This window comes from Rhinopithecus bieti, unplaced genomic scaffold (assembly GCF_001698545.2).
Source record: "Rhinopithecus bieti isolate Rb0 unplaced genomic scaffold, ASM169854v2 scaffold_4180, whole genome shotgun sequence".
NCBI classification, from domain to species: Eukaryota; Metazoa; Chordata; class Mammalia; order Primates; family Cercopithecidae; genus Rhinopithecus; species Rhinopithecus bieti.
Genome location: NW_016804388.1, coordinates 145,136 through 170,244, shown reverse-complemented (window position 1 = coordinate 170,244; position 25,109 = coordinate 145,136). Strand labels below are relative to the sequence as shown.

General features: G+C 48.5%; 1 protein-coding gene across 1 annotated transcript in view; it reads right to left on the bottom strand.

Moving 5' to 3' along the window:
* Positions 1–25,109, bottom strand: part of APBA2 (amyloid beta precursor protein binding family A member 2) — a 199,617-nt gene that overhangs the window by 113,468 nt on the left and 61,040 nt on the right. Inside the window, 1 exon segment of the mRNA XM_017867685.1 lies at positions 10,855–10,912. The gene's annotated coding sequence lies outside the window, so the exon portion shown is untranslated.

Here is a 25,109-nt window from a genome sequence, read left to right as displayed (position 1 = left end):
GTCTTCTGCCATGACTGTGAGGCCTCCCCAGCCATGTGGAACTGTGAGTCCATTAAACCTCTTTCCTTTATAAATTACCCAGTCTCGGGTATGTCTTCATTAGCAGCATGAGAATGGACTAATACAGGTAGTATTGACATCTTAACAATATTGTCTTCAAATCTAAAAACATGCCATTTCTTTCCATTTACTGGTGTCGTAATTTCTCTCAGCAATGTTCAGTAGTGTTCTGCGCACAAATTTTTTGCTTCCTTGGTTAATGGAATTGTTTTCTTAACTCCCCTTCTAGATTGCTCATTCCTAGTGTATAGAAATACAACTGATATTTGCATGTTGATTTTGGATACTGCAACTTTACCGAATTCATGTATTAGTTATAACAGCTTTGTGTGTGTGTGAAGTCTTTAAGGCCTTCCACATACTGCGTAAGACCATGACATGTGAAAAGAGAGAAAATTTCACCTCTTCCTTTCCAATTTGGATGCCTCTGATTTCTTTTTCTTGCCAAATTGTTCTGGCTAGAATTTCTAGCACTATGTTAAATAGAAGTGGTGAAAGGGGGCATCCTTGTCTTGTTTCTGATCTTAAGAGGAAAAGCCTTGGCAAGTTTTCACCACTGGGTATGCTGTTGGCTGTGGGCTTTGCCTTGTAGGGTCTTTATTATGTTGCAGTATTAAACTCTTTTTTTTCTAACTGTCAAAGCATTATTTATTTATCTATTTATTTATTTATTTATTTAGAGACAGAGTCTCGCTCTGTTGCCCAGGCTGGAGTGCAGCAGCATGGTCTCGGCTCACCGCAACCTTTGCTTCCTGGGTTTAAGTGATTCTCCTGCCTCAGCCTCCCGAGTAGCTGGGATTACAGGGGCCTGCCACCATGCTGGGCTAATTTTTGTGTTTTTAGTAGAGATGGGGTTTCACCATATTGGCCAGGCTGGTCTTGAACTCCTGACCTCAAGTGATCCGCCTGCCTCGGCCTCCCAAAGCGCTGGGATTGCTAGCGTGAGCTACCGTGCCCAGCCAACAATTTGTATTAAAAAAAGCAGCAAGAGCAGTGACTCACGTCTGTAATCCCAGTACTTTGGGAGGCCAAGGAGGGAAGACTACCTGAGCTCAGGAGTTCAAGACCAGTCTGGGCAAAACAATGAGACCCTGTCTCTAATTAAAAATTAAAAATTAGCTGGGTGTGGTGGTGTGTGCCTGAGGTCCCAGCTACTTGGGAGACCAAGGTGGAAGGACTGCTTGAGCCCAGGAGGCTGAGGCTGCAGTGAGAGGAGACTGCAGCACTGCACTCCATCCTAGGCAACAGAGAGCGATGCTATCTCAAACAAACAAAAAAGGCACATTATTCCCATTGTCCAGATAAGAAAATCAAGGTTTAGAGAAGATTAAGCATTTTGCCCAGGGTGACACAGAGACAGTTAAGTGGTAGAGGCAGAATTCCGATGCAAGTCTGGGCAATTCTTAGGTGTTTAATTTCAGCCCCTATCTATGCCTTTGCTATTTAAGATGTGGTCTGAGGACCAGAAGCATCTGCACCACCTGGGGGGTTGTTAGAAACACAAAATCACAGGATCCACCAAAAACCATGGAATCAGACTCTTCATTTAAACAAGGTCCCTGGCCGGGCGTGGTGGCTCATGCCTGTAACCCCAGCACTTTGAGAGGCCAAGGCAGGTGGATCACCTGAGGTCAGGAGTTCAAGACCAGCCTGGCCAACATGAAGAAACGCCATCTCTACTAAAAATACAAAAATTAGTTGGGCATGGTGGTGGGCGCCTGTAATCCCTGCTACTCGGGAGGCTGAGGCAGAAGAATTGCTTGAACCCAGGAGGCAGAGGGTGCAGTGAACAGAGATCATGCCATTGCACTCCAGCCTGGGCAACAAGAGCGATTCTCCATCTCAAAAAATAAAAATAAAATAAACGAGATCCCCAGGAGATTCCAGTGCACACTGGAGTTTGAGCAGCCGTGTGTTATGCTAGTGGTCCTCAACTTTGATCTAGGTCAGAACCACTGAGAAGGCTAACAAAGAACACAGAAGCCCAGGATGGAGGAAGCAGGATACGGCCTGCATTTGTATTTTTACCAAGTTTCCTAGGTGATCCTGATACCAAACACAGTCTGAGAATCACGATGCTACACCAATGTGGAAATGGCCTCTAGGTTTCAGGACTGAGTATGCCACTAGGCTAAGCTAGGGCTGGGAATAGATTTCAGATAAAATTGTCCCCAGCGCAGACTGTCTCTGGGGCATGGAGTACAGAGAAGCAAAGAGCCCTCTGTCACAGGAAGGGGGCAAACAGGGGTGAGACCTTCATTTCCAAGACTGAGCTCAGGAAGGAAGTCTGCTCAGAAGCCACGTGGGGTCTCTCCAACCCTGAAAGGCCAGATCTTACCTAGAACTTGGCTTTTAGAAGGGATCCTAGACATATCCCAAGTCTCCACGACAAAAGCCTGGGCCTCAGTCTCCCTCCAGCATCCCTGAGAGCAGGTGTGGACCATGCTACAGCCACCAGCCCACTGTGCCCCTGAGGTTAGTGGGAGACAGGAAGTGACAATGCTGCCACCCCACACATCTGCAGCACCAGCTTTGGGCCCTGGAGCCCCCATGTGTTACCAAGCGTGTGGTCTTTCTGAGGTACTGACTTGGCAATCACGCCACTCTTCTAGGCGTCGCTGTGAAAGTCTTCCGTCCATGTCATTAAAGTTCATAACGAGTTGACTTTTAGAAAGGAGATTATCCCAGATAATCTGGCTGGATGTGGATCCATTTGTCAGCAGACCTTAAAAGTAGAGCCAAGGCTTCCTTCAGGAAGAAGAAATTTTACCTGTGGACTGCAGCTTCAGCCATGCCTGGGAGTTCCAGCCTGCCCTTCCCCATGGCCTGCCCTGTGGGTTTGCCCGGTCAGGTTCCACAACTGCGTGAGCGGATTCCTCACACGGTATCTCCTTATATCTGCTTCTCTGGCTGAATCTGACTAATTGACCAAGCCTTTCTCCCATCCATCCCCTACTGTTTCAGTGCACCACTGAAACTATTCCATCTCCATAGAGACTCCGCAGGTCGATGTCCTATCAGCCAGCTATCAGACCTGGAGCTAGTGGCTTAACTACTCTGAGCCTCTCTCCTCAAACCGCAAGAGTCTAGACTAATGGATGCGCAGAAGGAACCCTCGTGGCGGAAAAACATTCAGCTCCTGCATTAGCTTTTGAAGAGCTATCTCCAGTAGCAGCAGATGTTCTCTGGAGGGTAGATCTGACCCAGGTCTTAAGTAGATTCTGAAGGGAGTTTCCGAAGACGACCTCCGTACCATGAAAACACTAGCCTGGTCGTCTCTCTGAGAAACTCTTTGAGGAGCCTCTGGTGCACGGGCCTCCACCCCATGCCGCACCCACTGAGGTCAACTATGGAAAACACATCCCCTCCTGTCAGCCTCCAACAAAGACCTGCCAGGGCTTCTCCCAGGCCGTCTACACAGGTCAAGCTGACCTCTGTTACCTCTTCCACCTCACCCCGGGCTCCTCCATCAAGCCAGGTCAAACAATTCCATTCCCGCACACACCATGCTGCTTCCTCTGTCCACGCTTCAGTCATATATACATGCTTGTTTGGCCGGAACGCCCGTCTTCCCCCTCTCTCGCAGAAATGTATATTCATCCTTCGAGATGAAAGATCAACCCTCACTCCCTCCTGGACAACCCACTGGACTGATAAGTCCACCCTCCCCAGGCTGCACTTCATCTCCCTCGACATTCACAGTGTGCAGACACAAAGACGCCACCCTTTCCCGCAGTGGCTGATTCTGGAACTGAAGGTCAGGTGCTCTCTTTCCAGCCTCACATTAACCCATGCCAAACAGGCCTGTGTGCCACCAGTCTGTTTTTCAACATAATCACTTTTACAGGAACAATGAACACAAATCCAACAACGGACAACGCACAGTGCACCCCACACATGAGGCTCACGAGGTAAGTGGTGGTCTCTCCCTGCAGCCCCCCACTCGCTGACCCCCTGAGACCAGAACATGGCAAATGACGTGGACTTTCTTGGAATGAGGGTCTCTTATGAGATGGTAACAGCGACCACTGCTAGGAGTCCTCCCACCATCCAGGGTGGCATACTATCACCCTTTCCTCTGCAGATGTATGAACTGATGGAAGGAGATTAAGCGATTTGCCCAAGAAAGGAGATTAGTTCATAGCAGCCCTAGACTGTACGAAATGCAATTCTTTGTAGTGCGCTCTGCTGCGATACAGGAGACCCCTGTTATGACTCTGGAACTTAGAAAACGTCTCCATGAACATGTACATTGCTCAACAATTCGTCCAAGCACACCTTGTGGGATGAGAGTTAAATTAGCATATCCGTATGTGCCTAGCAGCACACATGGTAAAAGTAAGTCTGGGAGATGACAGGTTAAACGGAATTTAAATTATTCCCTTTCCTGCAGGACTTCTGAAGGCCTTTTATATGGTGCTTTGGGAGTGTCCAAGACCGGCAGACAGACAGCGCTTCCTGGCCTAATGTGAATGTGGACTATTATATTCAGGAACATCCGCTGGGACTGCTCAGAACACAGTTTGGGAATGCCAGCTTGCACACTAATGTCATTAATTAGAACTGGACATAATTAATTAGAGCTGAATATCATTAATCAAAAGTTACATACAGAAATGGCTAACTTCCCTTTCATCACACCAATTATGTTGGGCTCAACCTAGTAGCAGTTCCTTGTGCTATTTTCTTAACCCATTTTCCATCTTTTAAAAAAAAGGTGTTGATTAATTTTTTTTTCTTCTGAAGTACAACTGGAAACAAAAAAGAACTGGCTGTCAGAGCAGGAGCTTCCAATCCGAAAGCTCACACCAAGTCTGCAAGCAAATAGTAAGAGCCAGCTCCTCGTCCTCTCTTTGCCTCTTCCAGGGAAGGAAACAAGCAAGATCCGGAAACTCACATGTGCTACACATCCCTGTTTCATTGTGTGGTTCATTCTCACAATCTACCCGCCCCCAACTCATGAGTCTCCACTTTGCAGATGGGAAACTGAGCTTCTGAACATTTCTAGAGTCTAGGGGCAGTGGCTCATGCCTGCAATCCCAGCACTTCGGGAGGCCCACGTGGGAGGACCACGAGGCCAGGAGTTTGAGGCCAGTCTGAGCAACATGGTGAGATGCCCTCTCTACAAAAGATTTTAAAATTAGCTGGGCATGGTGGCACTCACCTGTAGTCCTAGCTACTCAGGGGGCTGAGGTGGGAAGACTGCTTGAGCCCAGCTCAAGGCCACAGTGAGTTATGATCATGCCACTGCACTCCAGCCTGGGTGACAGAGTGAGACCCTGTCTCAAAAAAATAAATAAATAAAAATAAAAATAAGAGATTAGAGCTATGTGATGACCACATACTTCTTGAGCATCCACTGTACATGAGGCACTTGACTGGGCACTGGAGGATATGGGACAAGCAGGCCTGCAAATCTGGAGATAGAAGCCAGGCAGGAGGGCTGTGGACTCAGATGTCCACCCAAGGTCCCAAAAAGGGAAGCCCACGAGCCTCATCTGTGAAGATAGAGAGAAGCGCCTGAGAGAGGAATCAGCCACACAGGCAGGGCCAGAAGGAGCCTCCCATGTGAAGGCAGCAGTTTAAGAGGCAGAGCCAGGTCAATGCGCAAAGCCTGGCTCATTCAGAAATCCTACCTATTTCATGCAGGGAACGGCGGCTCACACTTGTAATCCTAGCACTCTAGGGGCCAAGGAGTTCAAGACCAGTCTGGGCAACATGGCAAAATCCCATCTCTATTAAAAAAATACAAAAATTAGCTGGGTGTGGTGGCACGTGCCTGTAATCCCTGCCACTCAGGAGGCCAAGGAGGAAGGGTTGATTGAGTCCTGGAGGTCAAGGTTACAGTGAGCCATGATCACACCACTGCACTCCAGTCTGGGCAATAGAGCAAGACCCTGTCTCTAAATAAATAAATAAATCCCACCCATTTCAATGAAGAGACAAACAGAACCGTCTGTACAAGGGTGCCAGGTAGTCAGCCAAGGTGGAGGATGAACCAGCAAGACAGGAGCAAGACGGCCCCATCAGAGGGACCCACAGCAGAGAACACTGGGGTCTGTATGCCTACATCCAGGTGTTCAGTGCAACTTCTTTTCTCCTCAACTTTGCAAATATGCAGAAATACAGAGAGCAATGTAGCAAACCTCCATGAACACACCACTCAGACTTAACCATCGCTGTCAGGCCCAACCCCTCACAGTCCCCCTTCTCAGGATCACTATCATTCACTATGCAGAACAAACCCTGATATCTTCTATTCTAATCCAGTTCATATTTTTAGAAAATGCTGGTTGTGACCCACTTGTGATGGTTAATTTTACGTGTCAACCTGACTTGGGCCACAAGGTGCCCATGCGTCTGGTTAAACACTGTTTCTGGATAGTCTGTGAGGTGTTTCCAGAAGAGGTTAGCATTGGAATTGGCAGACTGAGGAAAGCAGACGGCCCTCCTCAGTGTAGGTGGGCAGCGTCCACTCCAGTGAGGGCCTGTATACAACAGAACAGCAGAGGAGGGTTGAATTCATGCTCTGCCTGACTGTTTGACTGGGACATTGGTCTTCTCTGTCCTCCATGCTTCTGGTTCTCAGGTCTTTTGGCCCGGACTGGAATCTGCACCAGTTCTCTGCTTCCCAGGCCTTTGCACTACAATACTGGCTTCCCTGGGTCTCTAGCTTGTAGATGGCAGATTGTGGGACTTCTCAGATGCCATATCACACAAGCCAATACCTTATAATCTATCAATTGACCCCAATGAATTGATCCATCAACACATAAACTCTAAGATAAATTGATCCTATTGGTTCTGTTTTCAAGAGAACTGACTAATACAACACTGAATCCATTTCATGGCCTGCTAAGGTATCTATACCCAGGAGCGGAATTGCTGGGTCCTGGGGGATCCACATTTCAACCTTACTAGATAAAACCTAATTGTTCTCCAAAGGGGTTTTACTAATTTGCCCTTGATAAACAGGACATGAAGGCCCCCTTGCTTCACACTCGGAGCAACCTTCGATTATCACACTTTCCAATTTGCCAGCATGTTAGTGTGAAGTGGTATCTCATGATCCCCCTGGCAGTTTCCTGATTAGGAGCGAGGCAGAGTTCATTTGTCTACCTGACATTTGCGTTTCTTCATCTTCACAGTATTTGCTCCTTTTTCACTTCTATTGTCTTTTTAAAATTAAGCTGAAAGAGTTCTTGATACAAACAGAATACCAATCTCTCACAGTACATTCATCATGAATATTTATTCCAGCCTGTAGTTCTCTTAAAGAAGTTGCTAATACTGATGTTTGCTTAATCCATCTTTTATGATGTGTGTATGTTTCCCACCTCAAGAGCAGATAGAAAAAAATCTTCTATGTATTTTAACATTTTTGTCTTTACATTTTGGCCTTTAATTCTTTTTTTCTTTTGCTTTCTGTTTTGTTTTCTTTTGAGACAGAGTCTCATTCTGTCACCCAGGCTAGAGTGCAGTGGCACAATCTCGCTCACTGCAACCTCCGCCACCCAGGTTCAAGCAATTCTGCCTCAGCCTCACGAGTAGCTGGGATTACAGGTGTCCTCCACCACACCTGGCTAATTTTTTGTATTTTTAGTAGAGATGGGGTTTTGCCATGTTGGCCAGGCTCGTCTTGAACTCCCAACCTCAGGTGATCTGCCTGCCTTGGCCTCCCAAAGTGCTGGGATTACAGGTGTGAGCCACCATGCCCGGCATAGGCCTTTAATTCTATGGCCGTTTACGGGTACATATGCTGTGAGGTAGGGATTTCACTTTATCTTTTCTCTTTTCCTATGTGGCCAACCAGCTGTCCTGCATCACTTCCCACCTGGTCCATAACACAGCTCTGCCACCTCCTGGCTTCCTATACATGTGAGCACTTGCTCCTAGTCTTGCCACCCTGTCCCAGCCATTGCCCCGTCTCTTCCTGCACAAATGTCGCACAGTCTTCATCATCCTGGCTCTCCAACAGGAACCTCACTGTTTGGGGGTCTCATGGCCTCCTCCCTTAGTGCTCTGGCTTTGTCTTTTCTCTTCATGTCTCGTAGCTTGGAATTTCCATGCCATTCTTTGAATCTTATATTTTAAAAAACACTTGGGGCTAGGTTTTACACAGCATTTATATGCATCTGTACTGGGGCACATAATAGAACCACATCAGCCAGTCATTTTCAGGACGTGATGTCTTCTAACTTAATATATGTTCTGAGACTTGCTGTAATTTAAATACAGCTTATTAATATTTTCTATGTCCCTTCAGGATAATTGCTGCTTTTATATATTTCATTATTCACACATTTTATAGATCAAGGGCCTATAGGATGGTTATCATAGGATATAGTGAGGCCTAGAATTTAATTCTCAGAAAAGAAAAGAAGAAGAAGAAAAGAGCCTGAAACTTTTCCTGTAAGTGGAAGCACATTCACAAATTATCCTACGAAAAGACATCAGGCACACCACGGGTATTAGCATTCTGAAGCTACAGAATCATTCCATTTGCAGTAGAAAAATAAATAAACCCAGGCCCTTTCTTCTCTTTACAGATCTCCTCACAGAGACTCATTCTGGCATAATTGGCATTTAAAAATATCCATCTCCTTGCCGCCTTTCTCTCTGAGAAGAAATATGCTTTTCTGCTGGGAAGCTGCAGAGAATTGTGATGAGTATATTCACTTACATGATAGGCCTATTACACTGCAGATGGGTGAGCGCAATCGGGAAGACAGCCCAGCACCTTCTCTATTGCAATTGATTTTGATCGTCTAATAGTATTTCAGGACACATAAAAATTCCAGTAGTTCTTTTCTAGACTCAGAAGAAAAAAATACCTTATACCTTAGAGACATAAATAGAACCACCCTATGACTCTATCAGAATGTAATGACACCCCAGGTTCCATAAGGAAAACGTCAAGAAGCCAATTTCGCCGTGGACAGTCCCTAGAGGGTGGATGGGCTGAGGCAGCTGCTTAACCCTGGGCTCCCAGAAGACTGGAATTTTACGGAATCGTGAGCTGCGTCTCCATAAGTAACAACATCTCCCTTCATAAGCCGTCCTTACTGCTGGTGACAATCAAAATCTCCAGCACTTTCAGAGCCGAGAGTGGATGATGCATCTAATGTCATTACGGCTGAAGTATGTTTACAACCCTAAGTGGAAAGTTAAACAGAGCAGAAAAGGCCTTGTTGAGAGCACAAAAGTACATTCACAAACTTTGAAAACTGACAACAGAGAAAAATTTCAGTAGACACTCCAGCTTATGTCCAAACCCATTAATAATCATGCAGCTCCTCTCCATTTCATCCTGGTTCACGGACGAGGGCTGATTGTCCTACATCTCTTAAATGCCTTGTGAAGGTGCCCCCTCCACGGACAGCCACCGTGGAATTCACCCAGGACATCTGTGACAAGAATGCTTCCCAACTGGATGCAAGGGAATTCCGGCCACACAAGCAGAAAGGGGTGTGAGATGCAGGTTACCTGCATGTGGGAAATGCACAATGTTACCACAATGTGGGAAAGATGCAGGACAGAAAGTGAAATCAATAAAGCTGCCTTGCTTTACAAATCATGGCTCTCTGGGTGGCTTCAAATAGCCAGACCTGTGGCCTTGTGCTGCCCTGGAAGAAAAACTGTGATTCTGAACCTGAGTCTTGACACTCCAGAATCCATCCTCACCCCTACTGGTCTTCATCTGCCCCCTCACAACTGGCACAGAGCTTCCCCACGGGGACACACAAAGTGTTCCTTGCCTTGGTCGGGCGGTGGTCCCGAGGCCACTGCTGCCTTGCATGTGACACTCTGGACTGCCTCCCTGTCCAAGCTTACCACATGCTCCTTCCCAAGAATACATAAGAACCCCCAGAATCCCTCAGAAGCTCAGGCGTGCTCCAGGCATCAGGACATGAAGACCATCCCTGGCTCTGCTTCTTTAACTCCAGCAACAATGCCCTCTGCTCATCGGTCTCCAAACACGCCCCACCCCGTACACTGGCTTCCCTACAACGCCGCCGCCTTGTGTGTCTCCAGCCACAGAAGAAGAGAGCCAATTCATCTGCAGTGCAGAACCTGTCCCTTGCAAGTCTCCCCTGTGTGGAACACTCGGCTGGCACCAGGGCTCTGTTCCTACCAGTCCTACGGGGCAAGGGCAAGCCAGATGCTGACCATACGGCAGTGTCATCAGGGCTGCAATACTGCTCCATGCACAGGGAGGGAGGATGGGCCACGCTCCATCCCTGGCAAGCTGAGGAGGTCTCTTTTTATCAAAGTTAGATTTCTTCTGCTCAGCTTCCTGGTTTATCTCACAATGGCTGGTCCCTTCTCGAAGTAGACCAGCCACTGCCCACACTGGAGAGTGAAAGGTTTGAGTGCTACCTGTTGTTGCCAATATACATGTGTTTACTTTCGCTGTAACTAGGAACCTAGGTAGGGGTTACACAAATCAATGACGGAGTCTGGTGAGGACCACAGTTTACAGAAACACCAGTATGATGAGGAGGGGATGCACGGGGAGTGCTTGTCTTGCTGTTGTCATTGGGTGGTGGGCAGGTTGGTTCCAGGCAAGGTGAGTGCCAGCAGAGTCCCCACTGTCCGTCCACTCCTTGGCTGTGACTCAAACCCCAGCTTCAAACTCCCCGAGCTCACACACACAGGATCCCAGAAAACAAAGAGCCATGGCAGTTGGCAGTTCTGCCTGCAGTGTAGCATTTTCCCTCCAGCGAAACGGTCCGCTCCCCACACGGCAAAAGCAAAACCTCACTCCATGCAACGCTGCCTTGTATTTCTTACCGAAAATGAGTGGTTTGGTAATGTTCCGAAAAATCTCCTGCCTGGTGATCAAATCTTTCTGGAAGAAAGCAGAAGAAAACAGAGAAAATTTCTTTTGTTTCAGCAATGACACAGGTGCCCGCACACAGCTCCTTCAAGTATAAAAATGGAACTATGAGGCTTTGAATCACCTGTAAAACTGAACAGATTACAATTCTAATGAGATAATCAGAAATTACCCTAAACAAATAATTAAAATGTTTCTTTAGCCATTCATCGCATAATTATTGCCTTAAGAACAATGTGTTGGGCAAATAAAGAGATGGCTTATGTACCATTCTGAAAGGAGAGACTCTCTGCATTTTAATGAGGCTCCTCAAAGCCCTCATGAATATGTATTTTCCCACAACAAAGCTTGACCCCACGGGTTTGCAAGGCTGATGCTTCAGGACACTTTCAGACTGTGGAGGGTGTACATATGGGGGTGGGCAGGGAGTGGAGAGCGATGAAAGTGAAGACAGGAAGGAGGACCACTTCTCCCTTCCAATGCCCAGGGTCTCAGCCCACCTTCTCCTGGGCGAGATCGTCTCATGAAAATAATGAGAAAGAGGCCACCAGGTCTCAGACTTCCCTGAACAGTGGAAGCTCTGCACAGGAAGGCTGAAGAGGAAGCTACTGCCAGCAGGCTCGGGGGTGTCAAGGCCAGGACCTTAGGTTGGATCAGGAATTCAGAGCAAGGGCATTCGAAGGCTACGGGCAGGAAGCCAGAGGTGGAACAGGAGGAGGAGCGTTCATTCGTCTGCAACATCACATCTGAATTCTGCCTCTCCCTCCATGTTGGCTACTGACAGAGAAAGTTACAAAGGCTTTCTGTGTTCCTTTCAAAAAGGATAGCAATACAGCCTCCTCCCGGGGGTGTCAGCTGTTGGGCTGGGTCAGGCTGGGAGCCCTTCACGAATCGCTGCACTGCTGCACAGGGCACCTGCAGTCTGGTCCCGGGGTCTGCAGCAGCAGGGAACAGCCCCTTTCACTGGGGAAGGAAACAGGACACAGGCAAGACAGTGGCTTCGACTTCATCACAAAGGTTTAGTCTGTACTCAGCGTCTTCGCTTCTCTAAGAAAGCGGCCAGTTGCTCTCACTTCCCAGGCAGACACTTCTAGCAGAGGGTTATAATTACGGAATTTCCTCCCCAAAATGGCCCAGTGCAGATACCTCTGGTCCCCATGTAAAGGAGATGACCCGATGTCTCTGAGGAGGCTAAAGATGTTTCCATGTTGAACAAGGTACCCGTGAAGGGAGCCGCAGAGCTGTAACCTGCTTGCCTCTGCTCAGGGGAAACTGGCCGTTTGCACCGTTGTTCCATTTCTTTCCCAGGATATGGTGCTTCTGTGGCCTTTCCAGGCCTGTTCTTTGAAGCAACATGGTGCTTCACAGAGCCTGGCCCTCTGCAAGGAGGCCTCTTTATCACACCCAAAGTGAGCACCACACAAAAAGCATGTCAATCACACACACGCTTTCCGCAGTGGAGTCAGCGTGGGCTGCTTGCTTCCTGTGTGAACGTCAGAAAATCCCTTCCCACCATCTCCGTCAGTTTCATTGTGTGTAAAACTGAACAATAAGAACTACTTCAAAGGTGGCTGGGAAGGTGAACTGCAAAGAAACCTCTAGAATGTTGCCTGGAATCACATTAGCATCAAATAGTATTCCCTTCTTCACTCCTAAGCTCGCCACCTGGGGTCCTCCAAAAATAAGTATTCTGATGAGGGTAACCAAAGGTTAGTCCAGCAGCAAGAACCCTCCGCTGGGAGTCCAGGGATGCGGCCTCAGTTCCTCACTCGGTTACAGGTTAGCTCTGTGACCCCAAGCACATCAGTGAGAAAGTCAGGCCTGCCAGTCCCTGTCCTCTCCAGGCACCCTAAACCCCAGCTCTGGGCAGCTGTCACTTGACCAAGCCCTGCAGTGCAGCTTTTCCCACTTGCTCCTGCCCAGAAGCACCTCAGGAAACCCGGAGCCTGTCTCAGGACTGCCTCCCAGCCCTGGGAGGCCTGTCCACTGCCCACAGCCTCCTTCCCAGAGTCTGCGAGTCTCCGGAAAGGCCAGTGCTCATCCATCTGCATCCCCCAGCAGCCCCACGGGCTTCACACAGACTTCCAACAAAGGCACAGAATCGTCACACCGCCCAGGAGCAACAGCAGCACTGCACCTTATGTAAGGCCTTTCCATAAGAGGAAGCAGGCCCATGTCTTCACTCCATTTAGAACAGGTTTTGAGTGTCTATTTATAGGCATCACACACTCAGCCTTCGCGGAGGGCGGAGGAAACAGGCCTCTGGGCCCCTGTCCACCATCCTCATTTGCATTCTTTTCATGTTTCTTTCTCTCATTTCCCAGCAGCATTTTCGCTCAAAAGCCAGGTCACCTACCACTTGGACCCAGCACCACTTTCCAGCACATTTTCTGCAGAGAAAAATCTTCATTTTCGTTTCCATGCAGGAGCGCCCTGTGCTTGCCCTCTCCAGGGCCCCCGGCTAGCACTCGCTACAGCACGGCTGTGTGATTCTCCTGGACAGAGAGCTCCCCTGAAAGTCATGCCCAGCAAGGTCACGAGAGCTGGGAAGGTCCTGGGGGCAGCTGACTCTGAGTCACCAGTGGGCCAGGCACATTTCGGGGGCGGGCTCCATCCCAGCGGGCAGAAGGAACACAGAGGATCAGATGCTGCTTGGAAACCCTGGGCCTTTCCCATGGCCGGGCTATTCCTGCATCTGCCAAGCACATCACTCCATCCTCTTCCTGCCCCCCCAGGGAGGAAGTGAGGACCAGGCCACTTCCCCAGTCCCCCTCGGCTGTTTGTCATCAGACAGAAAGGCTGGGGCCTGCTCTTCTCTCACCATTTGTGGGAAAATTAAGTCCTTCTCAATCTTCAGACTGTAAATTAAGTACACAGTCTCCCCATGATATCGAAACACTGTGCTCTCCAAGTATAGCCATTCACAGGTCTTTATTTTTGTTTGGAGGCTTGGGAGCTTAGCCCAGAAGGACACACAAATACAAGACCAAAGAGGCTCACGGGCTCCCTCATTCTCCAGGGTGCAGGGCCTCCCTGAGCCCACAGCCCTGGAAGCCAGTCCAGAAGGAGAGACAGGCCTTGCCTAGAGCCCAGAATCCACAGCAGAACTCAGCCACAGAGAACACGTCCAGTACACAGCCTCAGCTGCCTGACTTCAAACACCATGCACGAGGTTCGCCTCTCTCATGAATATTTTGCTGAGACGGTTGGCATTTAGTTTCAGGACTAATTAATTTTCTCACAGGATACCACTTCAATTGCCATCATAGGCTCTGTATTATTCTACGTGCAAATTTCTGGCAGTAAATTGGACTTGTGATCTAACTGAGCCTTTGAAATGCCACGTTTCCAGGGACTCTGGAATGAGCAGAAATGCTAAATATTCCTTAAAGAAGATGATTCATACATTTCCTAATTACCTTTGATTATTGTGTCACAGGAGTTGGTGAGGGGGTCTGAGATCCAGAAGCGATCCTCAGGGCCCCGAGGTGACCCAAATGGCTGGGGAGGGAGCCCGAGACAGGAAGCTGCTTAGGCTAAGAGAACCTTGACAGACCCCCAGTAGGGCAGCTCATGTCAGCATCCTCTCCAAAGCAGGGACACCGGCCCTGGAGCCAGAACGGCACACGGGTAGAAGAGCGGGTGAAGGAACCCATTTCCCTAAGCATTTTCTTAGCAAAGCTAAGGCAACACTCACAACATCACAGACTCGCAGACCTGGCAGTTGTCCCGGGAAGGCACAATCACACTCCTTCCTCTAGCTGGCCCCCGAGCTAGGGCTGCATTTCCTAGAGTGAAATGGGCAACCCTGCACTTGGTAAGGGGCTGGCACTGAGCACACAGGTTTGGGAAACTCTGGTACACTGTGCCTGGGTTGTGGAGCAAGTGGAATCTAGTGAGCAATAATAACCCGAAGACAGTGACACACTTGTTGACAGGAGGCTCTGGCCACACTGGGCAGAGGCCCTGGGATGGGCTGGAAGGGGCCTGTGCAGAGCACCATGGTCGTAAGGATGGGGGAAAGCATCAGGGTGCATCAAAGATAGAGCGTTGCCCCCAGTGCCAGCTTGACCTGGCTCCTCCTGGTACCAGCCTAACGGCTGCAGCTGGTAATGAAAGGCAGGTATCCCCTAAACTGTCAGTGCCACCTCATGAGGGAAAGCTTGTAACGGGGGTTCACACTCACATGGCCTTCGCGGGCTGGTTGGGCTGCCAGTGAACTCGCCTGCACGGGGCGGCCTCACAGTGGGGTCGGGCAGCTGGCAGAGCTCGGCACCTGGCAGGTGAGCTCCAGCACAAGGAGGCCTCCTGCGGCCCGGTCCTGTAGCTCAGCCAAGCTGCCGCAAGAGGGATGCAGTGAGATGGCGGTGTCCCCACAGCTGTGACTGGAACCCCAGAATACCCAGGATGGGACTGGGGACATGGGGGATGGACGTGCCCCCAGACCAGGAGTGACGTTTTTACTGTGGGGCCTGAGGGGTTGTCTGTTGCTTCCTGATGGGATACACAGAGATGGTGCTGAGACAGGCAGAGCAGGGCCCTTCCAGGACAAGGAAAGCAAAGGGGCCCCAGGAACTGCTCCAAGAAATGGCCAAAGACCAGTGACAGTGGGGAGGGGAGGTGGGCTCAAATGGGCTCCAGGTCCTCAGAGCCAGTCGGGGAGGAGGACACCCAGGTTTTAGAGGGAAGGGTGGCAGGGACAGTGACAGTGAAGCTGGGGTGGATACCGAAGTGCTCTTTACAAGTAAAATGTTTAAATTCTGAATAACTGAGTCCCTAGGCTGGCTGCGATGTAAAGGACTCCAATGCCATAACTCTGTTTATAAACATGAGCATGTATTATTTTTCTCCTGGGCAAGAAGCTGAGCCTTCAGAATAGAAAGCTCAAACCTCAAGACTCTCATTTGTGCAAATGTTTTGAGAACAAACTGGATTAAAACTTAAGTCTTCAAGAGTCTAACTGCCGAGAACAATTGTTTTGTTTGGGAAGGTGGCTTGTAAACACGGCATTAAAATTATTTAGGAATAATGTACAAATCGCTATCATGAAAATGGACGAAGAGCTCTGTTCTTGGAAACTTACCTTGAAGTCTAGCAGTGACGGGCCACATGTGATGAGGGACACTCAGCCCCTGGGTCCTCACTTCCTATTCCAGATCGGAATTCAGAGACGCTTCATGGGCGACTGGTTCACCCCGTGGGGACCAATTCTTTTAAGGAGACCACAGGGGCTCATGCAGCCACCCCAAAGGCAGAGTTGGGCGTGCAGATGTAGAGTATTTCAGCCTGTTTCCAGATTCACAGATGTTACATAAAACCAGCCTGGCTTTTAGAGCTCAGAAATGTGCCCTCAGGACAAATGTTCAATATATCTGACTTTATCGCTTTTTCCACATTTGCTTTTATGTAAAGTCATCTGAGGCTCCCTTAAATAAACCCAGGAGCTCCTCCTTGCAGTGGGGATGAGCTGACTTGTTCCCTTTTTTTTTTTTTTTTTTTTTTTTAGACGTAGTTTCTGTTGCCCAGGCTGGAGTGCAGCTCTCTGCAACCTCTCCCACCCCAGGTTCAAGCAATTCTCCCACCTCAGCCTCCTGAGTAGCTGGGATTACAGGCATGTGCCACCACGCCTGGTTAATCTTTGTAGTTTTAGTAGAGATGGGGCTTCACCATGTTGGCCAGGCTGGTCTCGAACTCCTGACCTCAGGTGATCCACCCACCTCGGTCTCCCAAAGTGCTAGGATTACAGACGTGAGCCACCGCGCCCAGCCAAGCTAACTTCTTCTGTGTGGCGTTGACACTAAACGTGCCCTCTTCCCCCTGGGCTGTAATCTTCGGAAAGTCTGTCCTTGTGCTGTCCATAGCATGAGGTAGACAGAAACACAGTTCCCTGCGCCCCTCTCAGCAGGGCTCTTACACGGTTCTCCAGTGATTCTCGATATTAAACTGACCTTGTTTTCTGCAATTCCTGCCCAGCTTTGGGAAATCAGGGAACAGTGCGACACTGAAGTATTAAGAACTGGAACTTGGCCGGGCACGGTGGCTCACGCCTGTAATCCCAGCACTTTGGGAAGCCAAGGCGGGCAGATCACGAGGTCAGGAGATCGAGACCATCCTGGCTAACATGGTGAAACCCTGTCTCTACTAAAATACAAAAAATTAGCCGGGCGTGGTGACAGGCGCCTGTAGTCCCAGCTACTCGGGAGGCTGAGGCAGGCGAATGGCGTGAACCTGGGAGGCGGAGCTTGCAGTGAGCCGAGATCACACCACTGCACTCCAGCCTGGGCGACAGAGCGAGACTCCATCGCAAAACAAACAAACAAACAAAAAAAACTGGAACTTGGTGCCAAGACAGTCCACGTCCCAGGATGGACCTTGGTGCCCACAGCAGGCCAGGATGAAGGGGAAGGGAAGGTCTGCAGGCAGCTTAGCCACGTCTGTGTCTGACCCCAGGGAGCGTGGGGACGAGCGGAGGGTGTACACAGCCCACCAAGGCCGCCTCTGCTGGCTTGCCTCCTCGTCATTGTTCTCTCCTAAGCAAATGAGGCTTCTATTTTTGCTGTGAGGAGCCTGATGCCTTCCAATTCCCAGGCATCCCCTGGAACGGAGCTGGGATTTCGTTTTCCATTCAGGCAGCTCAGGGACGGAAGCAGGGCCACCCAGGAGACTGGGAGTCAGAGTGAAGAACATCTGCCAATCTTCTCAGACACATCTGAGCTCCAGCTCTGGCCATGGGGACGACGCCTGTGCATACAGCCCCATGTGACCACACAGGGCCCAGCACACCAAGGTGCATTAGTCTATCTTGTGCTTACTATGACAGGCACTAACTGCTTCACAGATACGAACCTGCTAATCCTCCCAGGCCCACCATAGGGAGCCATCATCCCATCTGGCAGATGAGGACACTGAGGCACACACAGATTAAGCCTAAGGCCACACAGAAGTGCTGGAGCTGGGATTTAACCCTGGCAATGTTGCCCCAGAATCCACACTCTTAGCTTCTACATTATGTTAGAAGGAAGAAAAGAAAAAAGATATTTATGGTACATAAGCTCAACAACGGATCAGATTGATCAATAAGAAAATAGAAAAAAGGTGCAAAAGGTATGGCCAGTCATTCACAGAATACCAAATACATGAAAATAGATATATGGAAAGATGTCAGCCTCACTGGCACACAGGGAAATGCAAATTAATACCTCATGTAGACAGCGCTTTCACGCATCAGACAAAAATGTAAAATATCTGACAACACCAAGTACTGTCAAGAAAACGGAGAAAAGGAAACTCATATGCTGTCAGTGAGACCACTCATGAGGACACCCACCCACTTTGGAATAAAATTTAGCTGTTTCTAGTACATTTGAAGATTTTGTTGATACCAGATTTGAAGATCTGAAGATATTGTACTCTCTCCCATAGCAATTTCAATCCTTGCTAAATATTCTGACAAATCCAGCTCACATTCACAGAGAGACACATACCGGAGTACTTAAGACAGCCTTGTTTGTAGCAGCAAGTAATAGGAAACCAACAAAGCGTTCATCAATGGAGAACGATAAATAGTCTTATGTTTGTACAATGCAATACCACACAGCAGTGAAAATGCATGAAATACAGCCACCTGTTTTCACATGGATGAATCTCACAAATATAATGTTAAGCAAAAAAGGCACACTGGATGAGCGCGGTGGCTCACACCTGCAATCCTAGCATTTTGGGAGGCAGAGGCAGACGGATCACTTGAGGTCAGGAGTTCGAGACCATCCTGGCCAACATGGCAAACCCTCATCTCTACTAAAAATACAAAAATTAGCTGGGCGCAGTGGCAGGCACCTGTAATTCCAGCTACTCAGGAGGCTGAGGCAGGAGAATCACTTGAACCCAGGAGGTGGAAGTTGCCATGAGCCAAGATCACACCACTGCACTCCAGCCTGGGCAATAGAGCAAGACTCCATCTCAAAAAAAAAAAAAAAAAGGCACACTACAGAAAAAAATACAAGGTGATATCATTTACATAATGCTTACAGACAAAATGCAGAACTAACAGGGATAGGTATACTTATACATGTACTAAGCCATAAACAAGCACCAAACTTCAATGGTAGTTACCTCTGTGTGAAAGACAAGATGCAACTGGGGAGGGGCTCCAGCTGCAATGGTGTTATGATGCTTTAAAATATATCCACAGGCCGGGTGCAGTGGCTCACGCCTGTAATCCCAGCACTTCGGGAGGCTGAGGTGGGCAGATCACTTGAGGTCAGGAACTCGAGACCAGCCTGGCCAACACGGTGAAACCCTGTCTCTATTAAAAATACCCAAATTAGCCAGGTGTGGTGGTATGTGCCTGTAAACTCCAGCTACTCGGTAGGCTGAGGCAGGAGAATCACTTGAACTTGGGAGGCAGAGGCTGTGGGGAGCTGAGATCACATCACTGCATTCCAGCCTGGGCGACAGAGTGGTGAGACTCCAACTCAAAAAAAAAAAACCATATACATATACACACACACATATATATGTGTATGTGTGTGTGTGTGTGTGTGTGTATACATATGTATATGTGTGTGTGTGTGTATCTCCACAAATTCTTTGATATTCCCTTCAAAGAGTGGAACCTAATTCCTCTCTGAGTGTGGCCTAAATTTAGTGACTTGCTTCTAGTGAACAGACACAAGCAGAAATGACAGTGTATGACTAATGAGACCAGGTCATAAAAGGCACTGTGGCTTCCTCTCTACTCCCTATTTACTGTCTCTTGAATCACTCAGGCTGGGAGAAGCCGCCTGCCATGTTGTGAGGACACTCAAGCAGCTCTGTGGAAAGGTCTATATGGCAAAGAACTGGGCCCTCTTGCCAGCCAACAGCCAGGTGAAGTCGCTCTTGGAAGCAGATCCTCCTGCCCCAGTCAAGGCTTCAGGTGCCCCAGCCCACATCTTTCCCCTCCACTAGAACCACCCAGCTCAGCTGCTTCCAGATTCCTGGCCCACAGACTATGTGTGAGATAATAAATGTTTATTATTTTATACCACTAAGCTTTGGCATAATCTGTCACACAGAAATAGGTAACAAATATGGTAATATTCTCTACCTTTAGCAGCTTGGGGATACCTAGCTGTTCATCACATTATTCTTGTTACATTGTTGTGTGCTACTACCTACTGAATGTTTGTGCCTGCCCTTCTCCAAATTCACATGTTAAACCCTCATGCCCAAAGTGATGCTATTAGCAGTGGACCTTTGGGAGGTGATTAATGGGATTTATGCCTTTGTAAAAGAGACCCCAGAGAACTCTCCTGAGCCTCTCACCAAGTGAGGATGTAGTGAGAAGACGGCCTTCTAAGAACCAGGAGGGCCTCACCAGAAAGCAAATCTGTTGGCACCTTGATCTTGGACTTCCTACATCCAGAACTGTGAGAAATAAATGTCTGCTCTTTGTAAACCACCTAGTTTACTGTATTTTGTTACAGTAACCTAAAGAGACTAAAATATATGCCAATTGTTTTGTAATAAAAATTTAACCCCAAAGACTAACATAAAAATAAGAAGGAGACCGGGAGCAGAAGCTCATGCCTGTAATCTGAACACTTTGGGAGGCTGAGGCGGGTGGACCACCTGAGGTCAGGAGTTCGAGACCAGCCTGGCCAACATGGTGAAACCCTGTCTCTACTAAAAATACACAAATTAGCCAGGCGTGGTGGCAAACGCATGTAATCCCAGCTACTAGAGAGGCTGAGACACAAGAACCCAGGAGGCAGAGGTGGCAGTGAGCCAAGATCACCCCACTGCACCTCAGCCTGGACAACAGAGGGAAACTCTCAAAAAAATTTTTTTAATAATTAAAATTTAAAACAGAAAGAAAAGCAGAGTGGCTAACGGTAGTGACCTGCTAAGTACAGGCTGAGAAGTAGCGCTCCTTCTCACGGAACAGGCTGAATGTTCCTACGAAACAGGCATCCGTGCAACACTCAGGAGGGCTGGGAGACAGGAAGTGACCAGTCAGCACCGGCACAGGAAACGCTGTCTGTCACATTAACCAACGAGCGAGTCCTGCACCTGAATGGGATCAGCAATCGAGTTAATGTTTGTGGATGTTGGGCAGTGACAAGCAAGGATGCACAGTGGGCACATACTTCGTCCTTTTGGGCGATCGGGGAATGGCTTCTCTCCTCCAGGAGGTAGGAAACGGTGAGAAGCCTCCTCTATGGGCTGGAGAGCTGCCGGGAATTGTAACTGGGCAGGGGAAGAGGAGGCAGAAGGATTCACTGCATATGATATTAATTTTAATTAAGGAGACGTTTTTAGGCTAAACAAGCATGTGCTTGTTCCTGAGAGGCAGGGAGGGCACCACACCTCCCAGGAGGGTCTTGCTGGAATGGGGGTGTCTGGCAAGCCCAGGGCAGCCACCTGCTCCGCTGCTCCTCCCAGGTCCTGAAGCCATCAGGAAGGACTGTTCAGAAGCCAGGGCCGGCCACCAACATGTCTGTCCTTCTCTTTCTATCTCTCTCCTTCCTTCAGGTTCCAGAAAGCAGAGGTGCATTTCATTTCTTAGAACGAACCAGCTGAGCTGGTCAGACAGAGTCAACCCAATCCAGTTAAAGCAGCCAGAACCCGTTAAATCCAGCCAGAACCCGTTAAATCCAGCCAGAACCCGTTAAATCCAGCCAGAACCCGTTAAATCCAGCCAGAACCCGTTAAATCCAGCAAACCAGTCTCAAAGATCCACTGTGGAACCACTGAAGACCACTTATTTTAAATCCTTTCTAAGAGCAGAAATCCAAAATCTCAACGTGTGCTATTTCCCCCAATTTACTCAGTCCAAGAAAAACAAAGTCCAAACTCCATTTTAATTGAAACAACCCCTTTTCTGGCCATGATCTGACAACAGACATCACCGTAACACCTAATACACACGTCGCACGCGTGTTTTCCTTTTTGAAAAACACTCAGCCGAGGTGACAGAAGCACTTAGGCCCCCCTTTCACTGCTCTCTCGCCTCGGCTTGTTAGGAAAATGACCTTAAGAATCTGGACCCGATGCTGTTTGTTCTCATTATTCACTGCCCTCTGGCTGGTAGACAAAAAGGGCAAAGCGTGAAAGGGCGTCTAGGGCGCTGGAGCCTGATCTGAAAGCATCGTGTGCCCTGGCCCGGCACGTGCTCGGCCCGTGCCCCTGCAGTGCAGCCACAGCCACAGCAGCCGGGCTCAGCCTCAGGGCCTCCCAGAGCCCCGCCTCCTCCTCTTCTCCCAGCCAGTGAGAGCCTGGCTCAGACAGACACAAGCCTGAAGGGTATGACACCACCAAACCTTCCTGCCACAGCCACCCCAAGCTCAGCCTCAGAATCCAATGTGTGCAGACTGGACAGAGGCCAGTTCAACCACTGAGGCATAGGGAGCACCGATCCAAGCCGCTCTGCATCCCAGGCAGCTCCCCTAACCTCCAGAGATGGCAGTGGAGGGAGAGAGAGACAGAGAGAGAGAGACACAGCAGCTCCTCCAACCCCCAGAGATGGCAGTGGAGGGAGACAGAGAGACCGAGAGACCCTGCCTCTATCCTAATGAACAATAACCACAGTGCACCCCTCCACTGGTCTGAGTTGCAAACAGGGCCAGGAAGGATCCTGGCACTTGGGAGGAAACCACAGCAGAGAGACTGAGTCAGGGGGCAGGAGGCTGATGCTGGCTCAGGACTGGGTGGCTCTGTGACACTGACCAGGCCAGGTCTCTCCAACCCACTCTGACAGTAACTTGGAGGATTCTCCCACACTGCGAGGTGGGTGGGTGGGGTCCATGAGCAGACAGTGCTTCTGGAGGCCACCTTGTTCACCACACTACATGCCTTGGGAGCTTCAGCATGCCACACCAGCCTCAAAGAGAAAAGTCAAATTTGAATTAGGGGTTTTTCAGTATGCTGGAAGAGACTCTAGAAAATAATGTATTGGCAAACGCCGAAAAGAAACACAAAATTATCACACGTGGACCCAAAACTGAGTATCAGAACAGGACCCTGGTGTCCTCCTTGTCAAAACCAAAACCAATTACTCTCCTGTCACACACATGCCACAAATACATGTCTTCTCATCTGGAAAATGAAGGCAAGGAAATGAATTTCATTTTCAAAATCAGGCTCTACTCAGGCAAGGACCACCCTGCATGATGCCTCCCCAACGTGGTGGCTCAGTGAAGCACCAGGGAGACGGCAGCTGGGCTAGAGGTGTTCACGGAAATGTTTACACCTTCCCAACCTCAGAATTCATGCACGTGACCCAAGCCCACTGAACAAGGAAGATAGTGATGCCTCTCCAGCGTCTGCACCAGGGGATCCCCAGCCAACTTGGTCAGTGGGGACATGGGTGGGCAATAGGCAGTGACTTCCTGTTTCACCAAGTTACCTTCCACCCTGACACACTTGTGACCTCCATAGGTGCCAGGACCTCAACCCAAATGCAAGGTTACCTTTGGTTTTAATTATGCATTTATTTCATTTCTACACAGACATCACAACAACCTGGGGTCATCGTGGAAGCTGGCCCATTACTGCGGTCTCTAATTCGGCTTCTATAGAGCAAGCCGGACATCAGCACCGGCCCTGTAGGCAGCCATGCCAGGCCCCCCAAGCTTGGGAAAGACACTTGCGCTGAAGACATCATCAACGTGTCCTTGAATTGATCATGCTGGTCCAATGTCTCTTTCTAGTCTTGCTTTGTCATGACAAATTGCTATTTTATTTTCTTCAGGTCCATCCTTATCAATTTATTTTCCAATGACTAGACTTTAAATAGAATATGAGGACTTTGAGGATCAAATATAAATCCTCCATTGCCAAAGCAGAAATATATACCATCAGAGTATCTTCCCTGAACCAACCTTAGGATGAAGCTGATATAATACAAAGGAGGAATGAGGGAAGGAAACTGGACCCATGATAAAAAAAAGTCAAGCTGCTAGATCAAGCCCTGCCTGCGACCAGATATTCTGGACTTTCCAATTACATCAGAAAAAGTTTATGTCACCATAGGATGGGTACACTTCGTTACATCAAATGTCTTAATGGATAAGGAAACAGCCCAGTGAGATAACCTGACTTTATTAGCACAGAGGGCAGCAAAATTAAAGCCTAGTGACACTGCACTAAGTCCTGCCTTGTGTCAGTATGTTGGGCTGAGTTCAATGTGGCTTAAAACAAACACAAAATCATTAACTCTTTATAAGTGCGTAGGGGGAAGGTCCACTTTTCCTTTTTTTTTTTTTTTTTTTTTTTTTTTTTTTTTTTTTTTACTAATTTCAACTTTTATTTTACATTCAGAGGGTCCATGTGCAGGTTTGTTACCTGGGTATATTGTGTGATGCTCAGGTTTGGGGTGTGATTAATCCTGTCATCCAGGTACCAAGCACCAATAGTTAGTTTTCAACCCTTGCCCCACTGTCACCCTCTGTCCTCTAGTAGTCCTTGGTGTCTACTATTGCCATCTTTATGAGTACTCAACGTTTGACTTCCACTTATAAGTGAGAACATGTGGTATTTGGTTTTCTGTTCCTGTGTTAATTTGCTTAGGATAATGGCCTTCAGCTGCATCCATGTTGCTGTAAAGGACATGACTTTGTTCTTTTTTATGGCTATATAGTATTCCATGGTATATATGTACCACAATTTCTTTATCTAGTCCACTGCTGATGGGCACCGAGACTGATTATGTGTCTTGCCCTTGTGAATACCACAGTGATGAAGATACGAGTGCATGTGTCTTTTTGGTAGAATGATTTATTTTCTTTTGGAAATATACCCAGGAATGGGATTGCTGGGTCAAGTGTAGCTCTGTTTTAAGTCCTTTGAGAAGTCTCCAAACTGCTTTCCACAGTGGCTGAATAATTTACATTCCTACCAACAGTGTATAAGAGTTCCCTTTTCTGGCCAGGCATGGTGGCTCACGCCTGTAATCCCCGCACTTTGGGAGGCCGAGGCGGGTTGATCATGAGGTCAGGAGATCGAGACCATCCTGGCTAACACAGTGAAACCCTGTCTCTAATAAAAATACAAACAATTAGCCGGGCATGGTGGGTGCCTGTAGTCCCAGCTACTCGGAAGGCTGAGGTAGGAGAATGGCATGAACCCAGGAGGTGGAGCTTGCAGTCAGCCGAGATTCCACCACTGCACTCCAGCCTGGGCGACAGAGCAAGACTCTGTCTCAAAAAAAAAAAAAAAAAAAAAGACC